The sequence below is a fragment of the Camelus bactrianus genome, chromosome 1 (genome assembly GCF_048773025.1).
Source record: "Camelus bactrianus isolate YW-2024 breed Bactrian camel chromosome 1, ASM4877302v1, whole genome shotgun sequence".
Classification (NCBI taxonomy): domain Eukaryota; kingdom Metazoa; phylum Chordata; class Mammalia; order Artiodactyla; family Camelidae; genus Camelus; species Camelus bactrianus.
In genome coordinates, this window is record NC_133539.1 from 76,019,777 (window position 1) to 76,040,738 (window position 20,962).

Sequence of the window (20,962 nt, forward strand, 5' to 3'; positions counted from 1 at the left end):
AATTTATGTCAGGTGAATAGAAAATAAATCTTTTTGTATTCATCTTACAGCAACATGAATGTATACACTTTTATACAAACAGGAAAGTAAGTAATTAGTGGGATGGATTCAGGGGGATTTATTTAATCAATCAGCCATTATAAACAGGCAATTAAAATGCAGAACTTTTGTCCACAAAATGCACAAAATTAAATATGAAATATGAATGCAAATCCATTTTATAAGAGCAAACAATACTGGTATGACAACGATGTATCAAATGTAACTAATTTTTCTAGTTTTCTAATGAAGGGTATGCTATAAGACTTAAGGGATAATCTGCACCTACTTAACAGAGGCATCAAAATACTATGCAATCTATTAGTATCATCAAGGAAAAATAAAGGCTATATAAATACGGGGTTGTATAAAAAGCATTCTGCTAAAAGTTGCATTTTCCTTTAATAAACTATCTTTGTGTGAAGATGAGCACACCTCTTTTAAAGCACCCACACACATGTAATAGGATGGTTATATCCCGTGTGGTGCTCCTTTTAGGATCTCAGTGTCAGAAAACGATACTCACAGCAGTAAACGGTGATGCAGTTGTTATGATAATAACCTCAATCTTTCATTTTGTTCTCTGGATATCTAGGCATACAGCCCCAAACAAGGCAATCAATGCATCTTTAAACAAAAAGATGAACAACAACTAACACTGAAAATTTCTGGAATAATATGTAATTGTGATGAAATGAACCAATTATGTTAACAGAATTCCATTTTATTAAGCTGAATGTGACCAACTTACAAACCTTTGATAAAGTCTTTTTATAGATACACACTGACATTTGATTAGCCTCATGTTAAATTAAGAGACAAATGAGGGCCTGACAGAGAGCAGCCAACCTGTCAGCCAATAAAGCCGCCAGTGCAGGAAATAGCCCTGATCTACATGGGTGGCAGAAGAACTTCGGTCCACATATGATGTGTCAGTCATGCTTTAACCTTTTGTAATATGAAAGCATAAGTAAATTTGGGGAGGAGAATACCACTGCATATTAAAATAGTATTTTTTCCCCTCAGGATCTCAGCTGCTTTTTCAACCTCTAGATGCATGCTTCTGTTCCAGGTCCTCAGGGAGTAGTAACATACCCATTAAAATCATGCAAGGGAACTCTACTCATTTATCTCATTTTTCATGGAGAAACCCAAATTCTTTCACTTGCCTTCACTGACAGCCTTTTCAGATCCTTTGATCTTGATCAGTGCAGCCCTCCCTAAAGTGACAGGATGAGAAGATCACGTTCTAATAAATAGGTTGATTGCTACTGTAGTCATCTTCATTTACAGAAATGTACAACGATAAGACGGCATTGCTTCTCAAAAGGTGAATTCATTATTAAAGGAGAAATAGGTTTAGCAAATACACAATTTGTAAAAGAGTGAATTCTAGATTGTGTGTTAATAAGACCTGGTGGAGAGAGTCAGAATAAGGCAGGTTACACCACAGAATGTGTGCCATTGCAAAAGTGAGGTGAGTTAAGCACATAGATTTTATCTCTTGAAGCAGAAAGTTCAACTGAGCAGGAACTGTTCATGTTATCCTCCCAAGATAATGACAATGGGGAGTCTTATTCATTATGATGTCAGAATATTTGTGATATTATAATGAGAAAAAAGATGCAAATAAATAAACATGTAATAAGGGGCAGTAAAATACTTGTTCTGGTAACCTTCTTGATAAAAGATCTAAGGGAAAGTGGAGGAGAATTTTGTGCTACAAAGAATGACATCGTGAAAGGTAAGAATCTGATGTCTGTATAAAAGGGTTAATGTCAGCATTCAGCTCTGGGGACTGCTGACCTCTTGTGTTTTCCATTGACTGTGGGCAAGTCAGTACAGGAAAAGAACTATGCAGTTTTGTTTTATTTTTCTTCCACATCTGGTCTATTCTACTTATTTGTTTGGATATCCAGAAATTCAGGACTGAGGTAAATGGTAACTCCTATGGTTTCCTGAGTAAGTTGGCCTGGGATGGTACAAGCCTTTAACATTGCCTTCAGTATTGCTCAGAAGGGTCGGGCCCCTTCAAAGAAGTAATCAAATACATAGTCAACAGAAAATGATTCTGCAGTTTACTATCCCAAAACAATTCAATAGTGAAACCTTTGCTTATACTGCAAAGTTTGATTTGCATTTCACACACACTCTCCCGAAGCACAGTCTGATCACAGAGCCTTGGCAGAATCTCTGGCACGCTTGAGGGACTGGTCAGGGCACCTAAAATAAGAAGCAACACCGTGTTTCTCAAACTGTCCTCTGCTCACTCTTGCTTACTGAATACAGTTTCTGTGATTTCCCCCAGTGGGTTAAATTAAACACTTTAATTTCCAACATTGTCTCTCCCATCTTTCATCCTGAAACTTTCTATTCACAGATCCTCTTAAAGAATGTTATAAAACCATGTATCTTCTTATATATTTTTAAGCTGGTATTGAAAAAATTTTATTGCACGTTTAAATTGTTATAAAAATGTAATTCTAAATATTTATGTCTTCAATAAACATTATAGTAGTGTTTACTATATAATTATTGCATTACTTTATATGTATTCAATGAAATCTAAATAATATAATAATTTGATAACCACCATTACCCATTTAAAACACACTTAAAATGATCTTCTTTAACAGCCAGAATTTTTACATCACTCACTTTTCCCTTAAATTAATATCTCCATTCTTCTCCCCTAGAATTTTACTCTAATGTAGTTTTATGCTTGAAAGTGTTTTATTGATCATCTTACATGTCGCCACAACAACTACCTATATATTTATATATATAGTTTTTCCTGTAACCACAAACAATTAAACATTAAATATTAAAGGATTCAATAATCTGATAATTTTTTGGCCAAAGATGGAAGTACTTTTCTATGAGTCTGAATAACTTCTCAATGAAATACAAAATAACAATTTGCCTCCCATATGAGTCCCTTTTTCTCAAATATTTAATAATCTATTGGAAGTAAAGTTTCATTATCTCCCTTTCTTTGAAATCATGCAGAATATGCCCCTCAGATGCAGACAGAAACGCAAATACATGAAAACGCTTACCAAGCTCTCAAGACTGAGAATGGCGAAAGTGCAGAGAGGGCACTCTGAAGAGCATTTACCAACATGCTTTCACAAATCTTAATTATTCTAATTCTAAGATAGAGGTAGATATTAAGCATTGCCATGAGTTTATTGACTGGGTGAAAAAAGATGCCACAACCTGTAGTACCTCTTACCACCAGGACCAGTCCTTGGAGACATTCAGGATTTGACAACACAGTGGGTGGAAGAAGCGAGTGTACTGAATAAAATACGCCATCATCAATTCTGCTGGCCAATTTCTGAATTCCTATCACCTTGACGCAGGCCGTAAATCCTGTTTCTAATGCCAAGCTTTGCCTTAACCCAAATGTGTGTAAGATGGGGACCCCAGGATGGGGAATCCTACCATGACTGACAGTGACATGATTACAGGAGGCTTGGTCAACCCCAGTGTTTCAAACATTTGTTTTGTTTTCTGTTTGGCACCTCAGAGTATTTTCACTCCAGGGTAGTTTATCAGAGTAAGACTCAGGGTAGGTGGGAGTTGACCTTTTTTTTTTATCAAAATAGAAGAAAAGTGATTGTAAAAGAGGAAGCAAAAAAGGAAAGCCAGCACATTAACTCAAAATCAACTAATTAGGGACCTTAGTTACATCTGCAAAAATCCCTGCATCTTTTTTCGTGTCCTGTAACCTAATCACAGAATGACAGCTACTGTATTTGCAGGCTCCTTTTATACTCTAAGGGGGATCATTTGGGCATGAACCCAGGGAGCAGGAATCTTGGGGGCCATCTTGGAATTCTGCCTACCACACAAAACCAAACAGATCTTCCTAAATTTCAAAAAAATTGCTGACATTCGTTAATGCTATTCATTTACAAATAGGCTCAACACACATTATATTTAACTAAATGCCCCTTCTCTATTTGACTCAGCTTTCAAAGCCTGGCTCAGTTTCCTTCCTTCCACAGTCTTTGGTCTGTATTTCCCCCATGTAGTCTTACTATTTGTGTAAATATTTCATTCCCTTTACAGACAAGTAACTCCTTGAACCATGCCTGACTTACCTCTACATCAGTCACAGGATCAAGTAGTGCCTTGAAAGAGAAGGCACTGAAATATATGATTAATGATTAAGTAGATAAATAAAAATTTTCAGTATCTAAACTTGAGGATGTTTCTAACTTTGACTTCTCAGCCTCTTTCCATTCTTATATTCAGTTAAATCTATGACTAAGTTATAAATGTATAGAAAACAGGGCCAATGTCTTTTCTGTATTTCCTAATATATTTCACTACAAAACTTCACTCTAGTTTCTACATATATGTGTGTTTATAACCAAGTGGCCTTCACTCACTGATTCAGACTGACTCTAACAATAATCAAGCATGTACCTAGCATCATTTATGGTAATATGTTTTTTCATTGTTTCCATTGATTTTAAAGCTGGGACAATTAATATTGTTCAAATTTCTCAAGAAACAGTTAGAGATGTTTGGGATTCCAGGTCTCCAATATTTAGCAAGTATTTTCCTACCAAGTATTCCCAAGGGAAATTTGAATAGAAGACCCATTACTTCAAAATATCTTCATGTGGCTATCATCACACCACAAACCCTTCTCTGAAACCTCCCAGCTCTGGTGAGATAGACCTAGTCACTGGAAAGCCACAGTGAAAATATCTGGCCTTTAGTCTAAAACCCAGCCCAAATAAATAAATAAATAAAGGCTCCTTGGAAGATTTATGACAGGCTTACATCTTAATCTTGCCCTGCTGATCTTGCCACTCAGATGGCTCTAGGAAATCCCCTCCCCTACATACACACACGCAAACGCATCAAAGGAAGGGAAGCATTTGTATCTTGGGCTAAGAGCAGAGTTATACTAACTCATACACGGCTGAGACTTTCTAATACAGGAGGGTCCCCTCCTTTGGGAAGTAGCCCAAGACCCACCTACCATACAAAAGGAGAACCAACAACCAGATCGAGCAATTCCAAAAGGGAGAGCTCGCAGGGGAGCAAGCCATGCAGACAGCCACACTTTGAAATTCTTTGTCAGGGAAGAAGGGACACCTATTCGCCCTGAGTTTACAGATTAATATTATACTTGATCTGGCCCCACAGCAGTCCTTGCCTTGTCAGGTAGAGAGGAGGTTTGCAGGACATCTCTGGGAGGGATCCTGCCTGCCCAGGGACCCGACATGATGAGAAATCTTCCTTCCTACTCTGGATCATGTTCATTAGATGCTTACTTGTTGTGGTCATTGACCTCCTCCATTTTCTCTTTCCCTAAGTACCTGTTAGATACAAAAGGAAAAAAAACTGAATAAGCTTGATGGCATTTAAAAAAATTAAACTAGAATCCTTTAAGTTAAATAGGCCACTCTCTGCAATAGAAGAAGTTGCATAACAAGTAAAACTCCTTGAGAAAAAAGAAAAGCTTACATGCAGGATTTAATTGCCAGAGTCTAATTAGTTTTTGACTAGTGCTATAAAACTTAGAGAGAAGCTAAGATAAATATTTCAGCTAATTTCCCTATGTACTGTGAGTAAAAGAATGGAAATGATTCTCAAAATTGAATGTTATGAAGCCATTTGCAAAGTATATTAAGTCAGTTCTTCTATGTAATGAAGTGTCCTTTACAGTTTAAGAGACTTTCCAGAGCTGACATTTCTCTCATAAAGAACATGGATCTTGTGGCTTCATTATGACTTAACAATCTGAACTTTAGACCTTTTCATCTGCCAGCTGAGGACACATCTACACACTAACTGGTGTTTAATAGCAGTGCAGGGCACCAGGGCTCAGAGTTATTTCAACTCTCATGACCTAAATCTCTGGCCAGGCGACAACACGTTGAAAGCCTCCTTGCGAACACTTAACTTTTTTTTTTTTCTTTCCGCAATCACTGAGAGACTGAGAGTTGCATGTTGTGCTGATTTATTAAAAAAAAAAAAAAAAATCAGATCGCTTGGTGGAAGGTCACTGAGAAATGAATGTCATTATGAAACAATTCAATGCATCACTTCCTTTCCTTTGATCAGCTTGATTCCCTTCACTGGAGGCCTGATAATATCCCCCAAAGCGGCCTCCTGGGCATGATTACCTTGAGGCAATCTAGATGATGCTACATTAGGGAGGTGAGAAAGAGCAGATAGGAAAAGAGAAATTACTATGTATAAGTTTGCAAATGAGTCAATACTGCTCCCTTTGCCACCTTCACTAAGAAGCGAATATGTTGATTTCATTTTGAGTTACAGAGATTCTGTTGCTCCTACATTTAGCTTGGTGGCTGGTAAACCTATCCAACATATGACTTCATTTCATATAATAGTTATTTTTTAGAGATACTTATTTTTTAAGATATTTAATCTTTAAATATCTTCTATCAGTTTGTAGGGTTTATCCCTGTATGTTTGTACAGCAAAAGAGCGTATTTTCTCTACTAATTCAAAAGGCATCCATGGTGTATTTTATTTTGGAATGAAGATTGCTTTATAATGAGAGTGTTTTCTTTCATTACGTATTTATACGTTTATGATTTGTTGATACTATATTTTTTTCTGGTGCACAATTCAATTTTTTTATCTGGAGAAGAAAAACGTAAGATAGAAGAACCTACAACTAGGTTGTGAGCCCCTTGAGGGGAGAGAACTTAGTTCTCAGCACAGGAAGCAGCAAAATCTGAGTAAATTCTTTGTTAAATTAGTAAATGAATCAGTGTTATAGCAATACTTATAATACATACGATTACATACAAAATGTTTACCAAGTGAGTCCACCGTACTTAGGAATTAACTATGTAAATTAACTGTCGATAGCAACTGAGTCAAGATTCAACGTCATATATTTTGAAATATGAGATGCAATTTAGAGGTGATCAACTGTTATTTTTCATAAATATTTTCAGGAAATAGAGAACAAGTTGAAAAAAGAAAATATGACATAGTTTCCAATAATGGAAATGTATAAAATCCTGGCATTTACCACCTAATATGTTTATAATTTAATTTTTACAATTCCATGTCTAAGGCTATTGTAGACAACTATAAAAATTGTTACCAACTAAATGTGAACTAAATATTACATGGTAACATTATTCATTCATTCATGTCACAATATTTGTTGATTTAATTGTATTAAATTGATTAAATTGTATTGAAACAAATTATATGAAACTGCCTTCAGTCTTGCCTGTGATTCCTGGGTATTGTGATTTTTTTTTCCCCAAAAACAGATTCTATCATTAAACAGTGAACTACTTAAAGTCTGGAAACACATTTCATTTCCTGGTATTCTCTTCACCTTGCATGTATGTAAACATAAAATTAGAAGATTTGCTCAACAATTTGTAAATGTGAACTCCACATAGTGTTATTTACTAGGTTACCCAGAGAAGCATGAGGATTTTGACTGTGGGAAGCAAACTGGCATAGGAACTGAGAGACTGGCCTTCTCATGATCTTAGCCACTTCACTTCTCTGGGCTTTATTTCATCGAGTGGAGAATGATGGATTAAAGCAGATCCAGTTTTCAATGTACTTAATTCACAATAGCCTTTGTTCAAATAAAAATATTTCTTAGAATTTACATGAGTAAAACAGGTAACGGCTGAGATGCTGCTATTGAAATGGGGTGAGGGGTCTCACCCTCCTGGTTCTCCCCTTGTTTACCCCTCTGTTCTTCTCCCCTTCTCCCACCCTAACTTCCTGTGGTAGCTCCTTAGGGGGTGGGGTGGGGGGGGCATCTCAAGGAACTCTCATGAACCAAATACTAGACCAGGTTACTAAATCACTAAAATCCCTTTTAGCTCTAAAATCATGACTTTAAGGTTCCATTCTAATGGTAGCCTAGGCTGTATCTCTATGATTATAAGATAGAATATAGCCAGTTATACAACGTGGCTATTATCCGCACTGCTGTTTTCTAAACCAAATATCTCACTAACTGTATTTTGACCTTTCTGGGTAGAGTAATGAAGACGTAAACAAGAATAAAGTGATAAACTTCACATCCATTTTATTAATTCTAGTGACTGCTCAGTAATGACTGAATAGCTCCTCACTGTTACCTTTTAAACAGTGGCTAAAATTGGCCAAGCCAAGCCACCGTTCTGGGGTGACCTGCTGTAAGCAGGAGGGGAGCTGAAGTCCTCACCAACAAAATGAGACAGACACTAACACATGAGAAATTAATAAGTGAAAACCGCAATAGTGCCAAGGCCCATGGTGACGAGAGAGGGTCAGAAAGATCATTTCACTTTGGGAGACCAGAGGTTGAAATCTAATGGTAAATTATGAAGTCGAACTTCAGGGTCATAGAGACAAGAGTAAAGGAAAAGAAACCAGAAGAAAAGAATCAGAAGTGTCTGAGTTATTCCAAAGTCATGAGCTAGCATTTGTGAGATATAAGCAGGCTGGGCCTGTGAACAGGCCTGGCCTCAAGAACCAGGAATGAAGGAATCAGTTTAGTTTTTATATGCATGGCTAAAATTATTATCAAGGGATTCTAAGTGTCTAAAGTTTCCCCTTCTTCTGTTACCACTGATAATTAAGAATTGGCACTGATTAACTCTGCCAATTTATTGTTCAGCAAAAACAGACACTCATGACTTAAACAGGGCTTACCACTGAAAAAGGGGACCGTGAAAAATGGCTTTATTTTTCTATCAAAGTTCTTAAAAAGTAAAAATACACATAACTCTCTGAAAATTCTGTCTCTAAGAGCCAGAGACTTGGAATAGCTCAATCCTGACCCTGGGTTACGAAATCTCAACTCTCAACACCATGAACTTTTGCACTGGATCCAAACCTAACCTTTCCCTCTTTTGCTAATAACTATTCCACCAAGTGCACACAGAGGTTCATCACCTGCAAACACGCCTTATCCTCACAGAAATGTAACAAGCTTGGTCAGAAATGCATAGACTGGATCACTTACTTCCTCCCCTTAAGTTAAAATGACATATTAGTGATTCGAAAGAAATAAAAGTAAATTGCACAACATATAGCTCATTTCCCCAGAAGGTAAATGTTAAAGACTGATTTTTTTTAGCAGGCCAGATAACTCATTTCATGCTATATATGTGCCTTTGCAAAAAGCCTTTAATCTCTTCAAGTCCTGATTTTCGTGGTTGAAAAATGGAAAATCAAAATTAAAGTAGCAAAATCTCAGCTTCAATAAGGAGTAGAGATTTCTGGCTTAACTTGGCACCAGGCTAGCCTGATAACTGCCTCTCCCCAACTCCCGCTAGGCTGACACCCACACACAGATAGTCTGTGATGTTGTCCAAACGCAAACACCTACAAACCACCACTGGAGACATCCCTTCCAAAAATAAATAAAGCTAATGTCAATTGAGAGAAAAAACTAGTATGTGTGTGTGTGTGTGTGTGTATTTTTTTTAACTTCCTAGAAAAAAGCACTCCAACATTGCTGAAAGACAGTGGGGAACACCTACTGCTGTCCTCCTAGAGCAGAAATCTGAGGTCTGTACTAGTGATTCTCAACCCTGGTCACATGTTAGAAGCCCCAGAAGATGGCTTGAAGTAGGCAGAATTACACACATACACACAACATTCCCATGCCCTGATTATCTCATCAAACTCTAATGTAAGCATGTAAAGGGAATTTTTCAGATGAAATTAAGTCTAGTTGCTAATCAACTAATTTTAAAATAATGAAATTATCCTGGATTATCCAGGTGTGCCTATATCATTACATGGGCCCTGAAAGCAGACAAGGAAAGCAGAGGGTCAGCGATATACTGCAGAAGAGAAGCCAGGGCAGGTGAGCCAGAAAGGGAGATCAGAAAGACCCAGAGAACCGGAAGGACTCAATCCATTATCACCGGCTGTGAGGACAGAGGCCAGGAACCAAGAAATGCAGGAGGCCCTAGAAACCGAGTATGCGCCTCAGCCACAGCAGAGAAACAGGGTCCTCCGCTCTGTAACTGCACGGAGACGAGTTCTGCCAATAGCGTCAATCAGCCCAGAAGGGATCTCTTCCAGAGCCTCCGAAAAGGAAAGCAGCCCCGCCCACAACTTCATATGCGCCTTGCAGACTTGGAGCAGAGAAACCAGCTGAGCCCACTGGACTTCTGACCTACAGAACGATGAAATAATAAATCAGTGCTGTTGCAAGCCATTAAGTTTGTGGTAATTTGTTATAGCAGTAATAAAATACTAATACATGGTTTCACTCTAAAAAACTTACGGGATAAGGGAAGGCACCATTTTTTTTCAAAAGTTTCTGAAGTCAGTGCTAATCAAACTTTAGTGTGTATAGGAATTCTAGGCATCTTGCAAAAAAAGCAGATTCTGATCAGTGGGTCTGGGGTGAGCCCTAAACTCTGGTTGAATGCTGATGCTTCTGCTCAGGAGGCCACATTCTGAGAAGGCAGGCCCTGGATTATTCTAAACTCACCAGTTTTTTCTTTGTGGCTATCACAATTAGCAGTGCTCAGAGGACTACTGTTTCAGGAACCTCATCATTCTACATTAATTTCAAGACTGCAAATTGGTAGAGTGGAGATAGAAGCTGGGTGATCTAGAAACTGAAGGCAGAGCGGGGCAGAATACACCCTGACATGTGTGGATCCAACAAGCAAATGCAGCGGGCAGGATTTTTAAAGACTGAACTTTGGCAGGGTATAAGTAAAAGTTCTAATTTTTGAGTCCTTTATTAGTTCATAGCATCACAGAAAGGCAGTGGGAATAATGAGGAAATCTCGCCACTGTTGGGCAAAAAAAAAAAAATTTAGATGAAGAACGGTTAGGTTTTGTTGATGATCAGCTAAAGACCTGAGAAACGGATTCAACCAGCAGGTGGTTTACTAATAGGAAAGCCATGGGAAATCCAGATATCCTATCTGAGCTAACCATGAGTTCAGACAGATTTTTTTCCCCATTTCCTAAAAAGAGGGGGTGGGACTATGATAAAAGACTAATGAAAGAGAAAGGAAGCGTCATGAAAATTGAGTCAAGGAGCAAGCCTCTGAAGAGAATCCTACTGCAGGAACCTGGAGAAAATTTTAGAGTAATATTTTGTATCCTCCCTGAGATACAAGAAGATATGACACCTATTTTTTAAAAAAGAAGAAATGATAAGGAAAGTAAAGCACACCAAATGAAAAGGCAACAGGGTGACTTCTGAGGAGAATAGTGACTGGGAAAGAGCATGAAGGGTGTTTCTGAAGCTGGTGCTGTTCTGAATGTTGAACCTGGGCTGGTTACACAGGTGTGTGTGTGATGTACCTGGATGTAAAAATCTGATATGTATACTTTTCTGTACATACATTTTAGTTCAAAAACAAAATTTAAAGTGACAGAAGTCACTAATGAATCAGCAGAGGGAAAAAAGGCAACAGGAAGAGATAAAAAGAGACTCACTGTGAACATGAAGAATTGCAATGAAACTGAGACTACAACAAGCAGAAATAAAACCTGAAAATGAAACACTGAACAGCAAAGCTACTCAAAAATCTAACGTGTTATATAAAGTAATTAATTTGTAGAGTTCTTAAAATGCAAAAGCACATGAAGAGTTTATAAAAATTTTCAGGGGAAAGATGACATTAATAATGGAGAATAAAGATGCAACTGAGAATCCTAGGTTCTCCCAGGAAGGCAACTTGAAAAATTGAGGCATAAGTAGAAAAAAAAGTCCAGAGCGGGAAAATACATTTGTTTTTGCCATTTTCAGAAAGCTGCCTTAGCTTAAGTCCTAGGGAAAACAGCAAGATAGTTCAAATAAGATACATTCAAGAATGGAAAATTAAATACAATATTAAAATTTTAAATCATGTAAGCATTTAAGAGGAAAAAAAAAAATGTAACCCCACAAAACCAGGAGTGTTTATTGACTTTATTCCCCACCAGGCCTCCAGTGACAAGAAAAGAGCCTGGCATATACCAGTTGCTCAATAAATATTTGTTGAATAAAAAAATAGAAAAAAGAAAAATACACTCAAACACTGCTTATCATAAAAAAAGAAAACCTCAAATTTCTCCTCAGCAAAATAAATGCAGAAGAAAATAAAATTACATGTACTCACATTTGAGGAAGTAAAGAACATGTGTTGGCAAGAAATTTCATGCACAGTTAAGTCGCTCTTCATAGATGAAGATGATTCAGACACACTTTCAGATATAGAAAGACTCAGGAAATAGATCACTTACCAACCCTTCTTGAAAGAAAAGTTTATTGAAGGTATATTCCAGCTTACTGAAAGATGATCAACATAAGAGTTCAAGATTATGGGTCTGCTTAAAAAGACGGTGAGTGATGAGCACTCAAACATCTTAAACACAGAGCTAAATCTAATTAAAGGTTTAATATATTGTCATAAAGTAAAATATCAAGGTGTTTCTTAAAATAAAAGATAGGTAATATAAGAATGATGTTCTAACAATCATCTAAATTCTACTTATACAAACAGATACTAAATCGTGAGGCAAGGAAATCACGGCAGAGGAATGAGAGAGTAAGAAGGAACTAAAGTGAAATAAATTCCTCATTTTCATTATGGACTATTTTAAAATGTGTCATTTAATCCTTGAGTTTGATTATTAGAGAAACATGGACATTTGCAATATACAAAGGAGTTCCCTCTATTAGAACTGTGAAACACAGAGCTTGCTGTTGAAGTTACAGAAAAAAGTAACAGCAAATGAAATACCATCTGTATATAAAAAGAAAACAACAAAGAAGGATGTAAGGTATACAGCATTTGAAAAGACGAGCAAATTAAGACCAGAATATCAGATATAATAATTGTAAGCAGGCTGAACCACCCTCATGAAAGAGAGAAGCTTTCACAGCAGGTAACAGCAAAATCAAACCATACGTCTCTCATAAAATGATGCATGAGAATTAACGTGAGAAAAAAGAAGAAGAGATAAGATACTTCTCAACAAAACCTAGACGTATAAAATAAACAAATCAAGGACGAAAATCATTAAATTTGGAAGCAGTTATTGATGAATAGACCACAAATATTTTAAAGACAAATAAAATAGAAGCAAACTTTATAATTTAGAAATCTACTCCAGAACATGTTGACAAGAAACAACTGGACAAAACTTTAAGTTAAGAATAAAGTAAAATAAATTTCGGCTAACTTCGTACATGAAAAATTAAACTCTAGCCCATAAGAAACATACAGTTCCTTATGACCTGGTTCCGAAAGCAAACTTCCTACTTCTGGCTGCTGGCTAGTCTGGAAATGTTGTGACTACTGCCACTCCAGGCTTTGTTATTCCATTTCCTGGAAACTTCCTCAATGCATTTTTTTAAAATTGAAGTATAGTTGGTTTATAATGTTGTGTTAATTTCTGGTATGCAGCATAGTGATTCAGTTATACATACATATGTATATTCCTTTTCATATTCTTTTTCACTTAGGCTATTACAGGGTATTGAATATAGTTCCCTGTGCTGTACAGTAGGGCATTGTTTATCTATTTTATATACAGTAGTTAGTATCTGCAAATCTCAAACTCCCAATTTAGCCCTCCACCCCCAACTTTTCCCTCCTGGTTACCATAAGTTTGTTTTCTATGTCTGTTAGTCTGTTTCTGTTTTGTAAATAAGTCCATTTTTTCTTTGTTAGAATCCACATATAAATGATATCATACGGTATTTTTCTTTCTCTTTCTCGCTTATGTCACATAGTATGACAATCTCCAGGCCCATCCACGTTGCTGCAAATGGCATTATTTTATTCTTTTTTACAATGCATATTCATTTGAAGCAAGGCCAACTTGCTACCCTCTTTTAATCACTGGACACTCATTCCAGGTCTGGCTCACCATCTGTAGCTACACCACTTTCCTTGGAAAAGATTTAAGCCTGGCATGCTCTTTCCCTGTGACCAGTGCACTGAACTTCTGGTATGTCTCAAGCCTGAGTCTGCCTGTGTTATGATAAAGATGCAAGAGGGCAGAGCTGTACATCTCTCAAAAGCAGATTTTGAGAGATGGGAAGAGCTACCACAAAGGTAAGTCTAAAGAGGTGCAACAGTCCCAGAAAGAGTGTGATTAACAACAAACCCTAGAATTGCCAAAGATAGTTACTTACAACAATAAACCTACTTTCCACTGAATAAGCTACAACCCCTGCCTTTAAGGAACTTCAAGAGAGGAAGTAAAAACACTTAAGCTTATCACTTAAAGTTTATAAAGTATTTTTATGTGCATGAGCTAATCTTTTACAACAGCTCTTGCTGTTTCCAACTTACAGATGAGGTAACTGAGGCTCATAATGACTGAGTGAGTGGCTGTGATCACATGGCTAAGTGGCAGAGTCGAAAACTGAACTCACATCTTCTTAATTCAAATGTAGTACACTATTGACTCTTCCGCAGGAGAGGAAAAACTTGCTTTTCCTCTACCACCTTAGGTTCTCCAGCCAGGACTCTGTAAATTAGACTGGCAAAAGAAAGATTAATAAGAGAAGAACAGTTTTGTTAACATGTGCATCTTGTGGACACATGGGAGCATTTAGTGGTGAGTGACTCAAAGGGTGGATTAGAACTGGGGATTATATAGTATCTTAACGAAAAAATAATTTTAGAAAAGTGAGAAGACAAAGGAGAAAAACTGAGCATCTTGAGGTGGCAAATTGTGGGAAGACAAATATATTGGGAAGCTAGTGGTAGATAAGGGCTAGTTTTACCAAGGTCAGTTGTGTAGATTACTCTGGTGCTGTCTCTGGGCTGGTAAAAGTCTAGGGTTGTCTTCAGCGGTTAACTTCTGTCCTTTCTAGCAGAGAGGGGAGTGGAGACACCTTTAAAAATGTATGTCCTGCTTTTAGGCAAATGGAGGACAGATAGCTTTTTTGGTATCTGCTTCTTCTCAATTACTTTCAGCTCAATATAATCCTATACCAAAGTGGTGTATTTTGGGTGATATTCTGCTACCCTTCACTTTTTCATGCTGCCTCTTAAAACGTACCCCAGGTACACTGGTTTCCCCTTAATTCCTCCTTGGCTTGCAAATCGACATTTGAAGGAAATTCAATGGGTTTATTAGACTATTGCTACAGCAGTAATAGGTCACAGATTTTTAGCCTTGTGACAGCTCAAGTCAATGGCAGGCACAATACCATGAAACAGTTTCTCCAGTCTGTTAGAATAAAGGGCCTTGTTGAATGTAGGGGACCACAAGGGATCCCACAAAGATTTGGCCCAGCTTAGGATCAGTCTGCCAGACTCTGGAGCAGCAGAACGAATAGTTATGCCCTTCCTTCCTCTGCTTCTGCTGAGCAGACCAACTCTACCCGATTTCTGTCTACTAGCATGACAAAAATATTAACTTCAGGTTCCATTTCTGGCTAAATTCTCAGTCCTCAGTGTGTCAGCAGGAGGCTGGTACTGTGACGACTGATGTTCCGTACACATTTGGATTCTGATTAATTCTTAACGTTTTCAAATTAGAAATATTATTAGAAATTTTAAATAATTTTATGTATTAGTAACTGAGCCCCTCAGTGAGTTGGCAGTTTTTAAGAATGAAGAAATGACAGATCTCTTAGACATCTGATTCCCAATTCAGATTAATCAATTCTCTTAAGCACTGACTCATTTGTAAATATCACCCAAAGTGGAAACTGTTTTAATTAGGAGTTTGAAGTTCTAGAAAGGAGAGACACTTGAAAGAAATGAGCTCCAGCCAGGTTTTTGAACCTAAACCAATGAATTCACTGTGTAAAGCACCTGGGAGAATAATTAACTGGCTTTAATCTTTCTTTTCAGGTTGCTGATACCTGAATACATCTTAAGTAGACATTTTTTTTTTTTTAATTTTTAAAATGTTCTCCTTTTAGAGTTCTTTAAAATAATAAAGCTGTTCAGCTTTTATTTAAAGGGCCAGGGAACCTTTCAAAAGAGATAAAGCATAATTATGTTCTTTGTTTTTATCCCTGAGTAAAACAAATTGCCTAATTAATAAACTTTTTAGATCAAGGACATCAGAGTACTCAGTTGAGCTAATACAATATACTATAAAATATTTGTTCCCAACTATGATGTCAATTATCTGCAAAAAAAGCAACATTGATTTTGCATGTGATTTCTTCCACCCACATATTCAAAGTAAAAGTACACATATTTGCCAAAAGAATATAATCTGGTGAGAGAAGGTGGCCAGGTGGGAACAATCCTGCTGTTTCATTAAAGGCAGCTTGCACTAAAAAGGAAGGAGCCATTCTTCCAGACCTCCTGGGACAAGTATATGGAGTCAAAATAATATTGTGAATGTTCTCTTCCCTTTATTCCCCACTACTGGGCTTAGATCCAGGCAAGAGGCTCTGCTTTGAGCCCCACACTTCAGGGAGCCCTGTGACAGCGAAGTACAACAGAAATGTACTGACACATGAGGCCACTACTGTAGCTAAGGCTGCTCAGGCCCCGGGGCGGTGCTCCTCAACATCTCTCCCCATGGCCTCAAAACAAAAGGCTGCTGCACCAGGAGAATTCCATGAGTGACTGCAGAGTGACTGCAGACAAAGGGGACAGACATTGCTTTGGACCAGGAAGTGTTGAGTGATGGCAGCACTGGGTAAAAGCAAAGACAAATTCATCCTTCCTCTCAGGGAGCATGAATGCACTAGATTCTTGCATAATGAAGAATCAGTTCCCAAGTAGTGCCAAATGTCTATTTCTTAGCCTCTTTCAGTGTTCCAAATCATGTTTCTGAAATTACTGATAAATCACTATGGCATTTGCAACAGGTGCACACAGTGGCTGAAAAACATTTTGCTATATTAGACAATTTATGTTCTAATTTTGCATATGTGTATTCAGATACTGATTGTTTACCTTGGAAAACAGAATTGCAAATAGTTTCATTTTGATAAAAGTACTTTACAAGATTAAATTTTTTAATTAAATTCTAAAATTCAGTTGTTGACTTAAAATTCTAATACACATTGAATATGATTTATACTTTGACTTTAATTTAATAGAGATTTTAAATATTTTATTGAAAAGAATTATCTTTGAAATTTTCAATTTATTGCATTTGCTTTAATTTACATTTTGAAGGAAATATATCACATTCCATATACTCTGAATGAAACTTTTATTATTTCCTAATCTTTCAGCTCAGTGTCAACTAATACATCAAATCATGGTTGAAATACAAAATACTTGGGTCTGAGAAAAGGAAAATATTGTAAAGAAAAAATTTAAAACTCCAGAGAAACAATTTGTTGAACTTTTAATAAACTGAATACAATGAAAATTAAGACTTCTCATAAATGAACCACATAACATTTTTGAGTAGGACATTACAAAATCTTTCTTATTTTAAAAATTATGGATCAAAACAATGACAATGAGCAAAAAATTTTTCTCATCAAAAACTTGAATGGATCAAGCAATTTCGTCAATAAATGAAGATTTTAATTGTTGATCAAAATAGTAGGAATAAAAAAAGAAGTACTCATCTCAAGTTTCCAACTCAGAAGCAACAAATGCAACCCTGGCCTGCCCAATAAAACAAACTACTCCTGTGGAATTAAAAAATTGTATAAAAATAAAAAACTTGGGAGCTTTATTATGTTTATTAGAAAATTATGATCACATCCTTACGACAATGGAACACGTTCTAGCAAAACACAGTTTGCTTCAAATCATTCATTATGATTTTCCATTGAAAGTGCACTGCAGAAAATTTTGTTTGAAACCACAATTTTTCACAAATGAACAAAGAGACTATAAAAATTGCCTTTTCTATTCTAACTTCAAAGACAAAGTAGCTATTGCTGTTACATGTTTCACAGCCAGTCTTCCGAGATCAGTTTTGAGCAGTGTAATGTTTGTGACTGAAAACATTGAGGTTCTTGATCACATGTACACCCCACAAAACATAAAACATCATTTGCACACACAGAAGTAAACATGCAATTACTGGTACCAAAACTATTTGAATAAATAGCAAACAATAGATAGTTTTAAAGACGAGTAAATGCTAATACAAAACACTGGAATAGTGCTTTGTAGCACACTTATTCTATGGCCTTATAAGCACAATATTACATAAGACAGCGAAACATTTCTAGCTTTTATAGAAATCATTTCAAACAGTGATACCAGAATGACCAAATACATAAAACACTTTTTAAAATATTGTAATAAATATCACTACTTAGGATTGACTACTTGGAAAATACTATTAATTACGCCCTTGTCAGTCCCATTTTTGCAAATATTTTCTCCCATTCTATAGGTTGTCTTTTTGTTTTGCTTATGGTTTCCTTTGCTGTGCAAAAGCTTGTAAGTTTAATTAGGTCCCATTATTTATTTTTGCTTTATTTCTATTGCTTGGGTAGACTGCCCTAGGAGAACATTGCTGAGATTTATGTCTGATAATATTTTGCCTATGTTTTCTTCTAGGAGATTTATAGTGTCTTGTCTTATGTTTAAGTCTTTAAGCTATTTTGAGTTAATTTTTGTGTATGGTGTGAGAGAGTGTTCTAGTTTCACTGATTTACATGCAGCTGTCCAGTTTTCCCAACATCATTTGAAGGACTGAAGTGAACATTTATTCATATGTTTAAAAGTTATTTTTTATAGCTTTCTTAAGAATTGATAAAAGATCTTTTAAAATAGAGAACTGAAATATTCTGACTTTTTTCTGCCAAGTGTGATAAATATACTATCAAATCCTATATGATTTTTAACTCCATAAAATACATTTCATAGTTACTGTAAATAGTGCAGTTATATAATTAAACTATTAATAGTGGCTTGATATTTTCTTATTGAATCATATATCTTAAAGATGTATATCTTAACTTTCATAATTTACAAAGCCTGTCATCGGGAAGAAAAAAAAATTAAACCAATTTTGTAATGCAATAGGCGTTAGCAAATTTTTTTTAATAATCCTAAAATTTATATGGAATTACAAAAGATCCAACTGACAAAGCATTACTGAAGAAAAAGAATGAAGCTTGAGGAATAACCCTCCTAGACTTCAGACAATACTATAGAGCTACAGAAATCAAATCAGCATAGTACTGGTACAAAAACAGACATATGGATCAATGGAACAGAATAGAGAGCCCAGATATAAACCCACAAATTTTTGGTCAATTAATCTTTGACAAAGGAGACAAGAACATACAATAAAGACAGTCTCTTCATAAAATGATGCTGGGAAAACTAGACAGCTACATGTAAATCAATGAAGTTAGAACACCCTCACACCACAGTCTTGCGTACATGTATTTTCGTATTATTGGCAGTGTATCTTCAGGAAAAATTCCTGGAAGTGGGATCACGGGGTCAAACTGTAAACACATATGCAATTACTTTAGATAATGCTACATGTCATCCCATAAGGGTTGTACCAATTTTATTTCTCACCAACAACATGTGAAAGTGCGTGTGTCCCCACAGCCCTGCAAAAGAGTATTGTTATTGTTTAATTTCTACCCATCTGACAGGTGAGAGGAGGCATCTTAGTGTAGTTTTAATATGCATATATACAAAATTGTTTTCACAGGCATTGAAAAATAGGGGAAACATCCTAAATGCCCATCCGTAAGTGAGTTGTTGAATAAACTATGGTACATCCACATAATGGACATTCTTTTATTAAAAAAAAAAGGAGGAATATGTTTATGAACTAATATAAAGTGATTTTCAGATATTGTTAAGCACAGCATTGTGTCAGGCAGATGTCTGTAGTTTAAAATTTTTTAAAAATGTATTTGTTATGATTTCCCATTCTTAGTAAACACTCTTTTTAAAAACTGATTTTGTCTTCATAATTATGCTTTCTTTTTCTCAAACAAACAAGAAGTCTCAATTTCTATAAATTTCTGCTTACATAAAACCAGGATTTTCTTCAGACTTGTGGATTATGGTATGTAAATAAAGCATATATTTATTTAATTTTTCAGACAGGTTTTTTTATAATTCTTATTTTTTATTAAAGTGTAGTCAATTTACAATATTAGTTTCATGTATACAACAAAGTGAATCAGTAATACATATATACACATTTTTTTTTCAGATTCTTTTCCACTACAGCTCATTACAAGGAACTGAACGTAGTTCCCTGTGCTATACAGTAGGTCCTTGTTGTTTATCTATTTTATATATAGTAATGTGTATCTATTAATCCCAAACTCCTAATCAATCCCCCACCTTTCCTCCTGATAACCAGGTTTTTTTTTCCTATGTCTGTGAGTCTATTTCTGGTTTGTAAATAAAATTTGTACCTTTTTTTAAGATTCCACATATAAGCAACATCAAATGGTATTTGTTTTTCTATGTCTGACTTTCTTCATTTAATGATAATCTCTAGGTCCATCAATGTTGCTGCTAATGGCATTATTTCATTCTTTTTTATGGCTGAGTAATAGTCCATTGTGTGTGTGTGTGTGTGCGTGCGCATGTGTATCACATCTTATCAATTCCTCTGTCAATGGACATTTCTAAAACTACTTCAAAGCGTTTTTTCTAAAACAGCAATTCTCAAAATTACTTGAGCATCACAATCAGCTGTAGGCTTTTACAAAAACAGAGATTCTTGAGCAACACAGAAGTCTGGGTGCTGTTGAGGAATCTGTATTTTCCAAAAGCCCTGTAGCTGATTCTGAGCCTCACCCAAGTTTGGGAACCTCTGCTGAGAACATGTTTGCAAAATAAAGACAGCATAAAATTATTTTTTCTGTATTTTTTGTTTAGGAATTTGTGGTAATTATCAATAATTTCTTAATCAGAGTTTACCTAATTGGTCAAAGGTGTCTTATCCTGAAATTGGGAGATTTTAAGGACAAAGTAAACAGTAGGGAAGAATTCTGCTTGTCTTATGCAGCAGTTAGCGGAATGATGGCTGGACTGGAAGCCAGTCCCCAGGAATT

General features: G+C 36.1%; 1 long non-coding RNA gene across 2 annotated transcripts in view; it reads right to left on the reverse strand.

Moving 5' to 3' along the window:
• Positions 1-5,129: 5,129 nt before the first annotated feature.
• The window catches only part of LOC141577953 (uncharacterized), a 370,166-nt gene continuing 354,333 nt past the window's right edge, over positions 5,130-20,962 (reverse strand). For both annotated transcript variants that reach the window (XR_012507631.1, XR_012507639.1), the window contains exon 5: positions 5,130-5,381. This is a non-coding gene — a long non-coding RNA (uncharacterized LOC141577953). The remainder of the gene's footprint in view (positions 5,382-20,962) is intronic.